Source organism: Octopus bimaculoides, chromosome 9, assembly GCF_001194135.2.
Source record: "Octopus bimaculoides isolate UCB-OBI-ISO-001 chromosome 9, ASM119413v2, whole genome shotgun sequence".
NCBI lineage: Eukaryota > Metazoa > Mollusca > Cephalopoda > Octopoda > Octopodidae > Octopus > Octopus bimaculoides.
In genome coordinates, this window is record NC_068989.1 from 96,062,145 (window position 1) to 96,067,144 (window position 5,000).

General features: G+C 36.2%; 1 protein-coding gene across 1 annotated transcript in view; it reads left to right on the forward strand.

The window, feature by feature from the left end:
- Positions 1–5,000, forward strand: part of LOC106876489 (tRNA (guanine(6)-N2)-methyltransferase THUMP3) — a 1,024,452-nt gene that overhangs the window by 216,659 nt on the left and 802,793 nt on the right. The gene's annotated exons all lie outside the window — the stretch shown is intronic.

A 5,000-nucleotide genomic window follows, 5' to 3' on the forward strand; every position in this document is an offset into this window, starting at 1 on the left:
ATATATATATATGTATAAATATATATATAAATATATATAAATATATATAAATATATATATATATATATATATATATATATATATATCATCATCATTGTCATTTCGCAGCCACTTTTCCATACTTGCATGATGAAATTTATTGAGGTGAGTTTCCTCTGGCCAGAGGCCCTTCCTGTTGCCAACCCTCGCCTCTTTCCGAGCAAAGTAATGTTTCCTCATGATCTGACATGTTTTCTCGGAAGATTGGGAATGAAGGACACCACTTGCTGTCACTCATCCACAACCATCATGTGATGCGAAGGCAAGGAGACAGTAACACACACACACACACACGTACATATATGTAAGTGTATCTGTGTTTGACAAGCTTTGTCCAGTTTCTGTTTATCAAATGCACTCAGAAGGCATTGGTCAATCCTGGGGCTGTAGTAGAAGATGCTTGTCCAAGGTGTCACTCAGTGGAAGTGAACCTGAAACCATGTGGTTTCAAAATGAACTTTTTGACCGTGCAGCCATTCCTACCCCTGTAGTTATAATTGTACCAACAGTATACAAGTGAACACATTTTACTAAAAATCATTCAACCATTCCACCATGGTAATTGCAGACATTAAATGGTTTTAAACAATCAAGTATTAGGTTCCCGTTGCTAGTATTTCTCATGTTCCACTGTTTAAAAGTGTAATGTGTATAGAATTAAGAGTAAAGCTAAGCAGCCTGAACTGGAAAGTATCAATGTGGTTTGTTGTAAAGACATCTAACTAAAACATTTCATGTGAAACAGCTGAATCAGTTGGATAAGAATTTTACTTGATGTCTGTTATATTGAACTAACACCTCCTTTTGTAATTAATTGATCTTTAAGTCAAAACAAACATGAAATGAAAACAACTTCAATGAAAATTTTGTCAGATATACAAACAGAATTTGCCACTTTCAAACTACAGTATAAATAAATTTTCCTTCTTGACAATACTGTCTTTCTCTTGATGTTTCATTTGATTAATGAAGTGAAATTTAATTGAGATTCACTACTTTGAATTCTGTGTTAATAGATAAGTGACCTTAAAATGCTTTCATTGTTGTAAAACTGCACCAAACATTTAACATGGTATGTTTTCGTATTAACTTCATTAAACTGTAATTAACTACAATGGGTGTATTTTACAGTTATAAATTCAGGAAATAGAATGGTCTTTATTACAATTACCCTTGTTTGGATTTTATTTTATCTTATGGAAAACGTATTATTTAATTATTTATTACATGTGGTACTCTATTTAGTATTTTTGATAGAGTTTAGTTAGAATGTTATCGTATTGACTAATGTGGCCACAAGCTCAAAGCTATTGTATTACTACAGTCACAGTAGGCACAAACATGGCTGAATGGTTAAGAAGTTTGCACTACAACCACAAGATCCTAGGTCCTGTTCCATTGCATGGCATCTTGGGTAAATGCATCTACCATAGTCTCACATTCATCTCAGCTATGTGATTAAATCTGGGTAAATGGAAATCGTTCAGAAGCACATCATATGTACTCTGCCTCTAATTCAAAAGTCTGGCCTTGACACTCCACATTATGCTGATTCTACCCAAGAATGATGTTGAGGGTACAAATCTGAGAATTACTCAACCAGTTCTCTTGCTAATTAAATGAGTTCTCCAGTTGATCAGAGAACTTCATGCTTACACATTGAAATAAATGTGAGTGAATTTGTTTTTAGGAGGAAAGCTGCATAGAATCACATTGGGTGGGTTGTACCCTGTAATTCAAAGGTTTGAGCCTGTGTCATATTTGATTCTGTCTTAGAATAACAAAAGGGTTCATATATCTGTGGAATACTCAGCCACTGCAGAGTATTGATTCAGAAAGCAGGTTGACCATTTCATCAAACAACTGAATGTTATTTTTTTTTTTTTATCTTTCACTTGTTTCTTTATATTTGATACTTTTAGTCTTTTTGCTACACTGCTAAGCTATGGGGATACAAACAAACCCACACCAGTTGTTAAGCAATGAGGGCATACTCACACACACAGAGTCATACAGAGTTGACCAAATACATCTTGGCACCTCTGCATATCTTTTCACTAAACAGATTACTCAGTAAAATGCATTCCGTGTAATTCAGCTGACCAGTTCAGCAATTTGGACTGAGTTAAACAGTTGGTCACTTGCCCCTGCTATCCTGCAGATGCATCTATCAAAACTACATATTGAGCAGTGAATCATTTAGTAAACCAAAATGAACGGATAGTTTAAAAGATCTCTTTGCATGTTTCTATGGCAAGGTTCATTCCAGACTTCATTGAATAACTTATCAGATACCATGTCAATTTGCAACCACTCCATTTCTTGAATTGATATTCTGCCAAATATTTTACTGAAAATGCTCTGAGTCTTTGGGAGAAGAGAATCTTTCAATGGAATTTACTAATGAAAGAAATTTTGAAAGACAGTTAATCACTCTCAGGCCAGAGTATCTGCAATGTGTTCTGTTCAATGCTCTGCCAGTTCTTTGCCTCGTTATATTTGGTTCCTTTCAAATCTAGATCCCATAACCATTTACATACCTTTAAGAGAGAAGATAAAGCCAAATCAGTGCCATTAGAGACAAAAATCTGGAAAATAAAAAGACTTGGTATTGATTGCACAATTTCTTCGCCCATCTTAAGAAAAGCTCTACCAGAGCTCGATATGTAATATTTCTGCTATTTAATATTTAGTACAATACAGTTATTGAGGGTAATAATAAGATTAAACAATTACAATTGTAATATTCAGCAATATTAATTAATAATTAACAATAAATATACTAATTAAAATAATAATAATAATAATTAGCAGTACCCTTGGAAATTCGATGGTAATTAGGAAATCTTTTATATCAAAGAGTTTGTAGACTAGTTCTCTGGCATGCCAACAGATGGCAGCACATGGTTGCATACACGGTGAGAACTAGCAGGGACCTTCATGAGGCAGTGTGTTGAGTGACACCTTTTACTTCACAAGCTGTGATGTTTGTGTTTTTGGGATGACTTCTCTGCTGTGGTCCACAGTTTTGTCATGGACAGGAAGTTGGAACAAAAAGCCAACATTAATGTTGGTAAGTCTGCTCGAGGGACATTGAACATGCATCGGCAGACTTATGGCGATGAGGCAATGGGTCATACATAGGCAATGTTTCGAGTGGTGAGAGGGGTTCAAAGGTGAAAGAATGTCCCTGGAAGACCTGTCACAAGCATCACCCCTGGAAATATGGAGACAATTCCTCAGCTTTTGCATGAAGATTGTTGGGGGATAATCAGCAACATTGCTGATGCTGTTGGTCTGTTGTATGAATCCATGCAGGCAATCCTAACATCTGAATTCAACATGGGGCATGTCTCCACCATCTTTGTCCCCCATCTACTGACCACTAAGCAGAAAGAACAGTTTGCTGAAGTCTGTCAAGATCTCTGTCAGCATGCCACTGGTGACCCATTGTTCATATCAAAGATCATCATGGGTGATGAGAGTTGGGTCTGCAGGTACAACCCTGAGATGAAGCAATAATCGTCACAATGGAAGAGCCTGTCATCTCCAAGACCAAACAAAGCATGACAGAGCCACAGCTCAGTCAAGAACATGCACATTGTATTTTGCTACATCTGCAGAGTATTGTGCATTGAGAATACATCCTCCTCTCCTTCCCCGCCAGGACCAGACAGTCAATTGAGAATTCTATCGTGATGTTTTGAAGTGTTTGAGGAAGGACATTCAGTGAAAGTGACTGAATCTGTGGAATGTGGAGCATTAGATTCTTCATGACAACAAGGCACCCTGTTACCAAACTCTCCTCACCTCACTTGTGAGTTCCTCACCAAAGACAAAATACTATCACTTCCACACCCACCCACCCTATTCACCATATTTAGTGCTTCAGCTTGAAAATTGCCATTTTAACCCCATTGTCGGGTTCCAGAGTGAACTGCAGAAGGTCCTCGACTCACTTATGGAAAACTACTTCCAGGCTGGATTCCAAAAGTGGCAGGAATGCTGGGACCAGCGTATTGCTGCTCAAGGTGACTATTTTGAAGGCGATAATGTTAAAACATAGGTAAATAAGTTATTTTTATTAAATATAACTAGTCCAGGAACTGTTGATACCATTTTGTAGAGTCATACCAATTAGTGTTCCTTTCTAAATTGCATATTCTGCATTATTTTCATTTCGAAACACCTTTCAGTCCTTCTGTATAAGATTGTAATTGAAGGAGCAATAATTCTGCCATTCTCTCAGCAGTTCAGACATTCATTTATAAATCCAAGAACTTCACAAGGATTACACAGAATACTCATGTCACCAATGTTGCAGTCTTCAACCATATGTTTACAGTTTTTCTTTTTTTTTTTTGTCCTTTTATATTCTACTTTGAACACATTCCCTTATCGCTTATAAATACTCCCCTTTTGATTCCTATTTCCCCTTTTACACACTGATACTCCTGCACTTGTTCTAGTCATTCATCTCTCTGCTTCCCTGTATGCCATCTCATTCTTTCTCTTGTTAGCTTACATCATCTGTCATCCATATTTCATAAAGAAACCTCCATTTTCAAGTGAGCAGACGATAAATAATTGCACTTTTGCACATGCTTTAGGTGACAGGTGATGTAAAACATTTAGTTCAATTAAGAAGAAAAAAAAAAAAACTACATTTTTCACTATCCACTCCCTACTGCCACCTTCACCATGACCACCACCACCAACACCACAGTTTTCAATAACAAAGCTCAGTTTAAGTTGTTTGCCAAGTTTATTTCATTTCAGTTCAGTTCGTTTGTTTATATCTATTTTTCTTGTTGAAACAAAGTTCAAATAACGAATTTTTATAAAATAACATCCGCAGCTATTTTGCAAAGTTATTTCACATTCATTTTAAAATCTATCTTTTAAATAAGTTTATTATGATATCTAATGTAAACAAACCTTCTTTCTTCTGTCCAGCCATC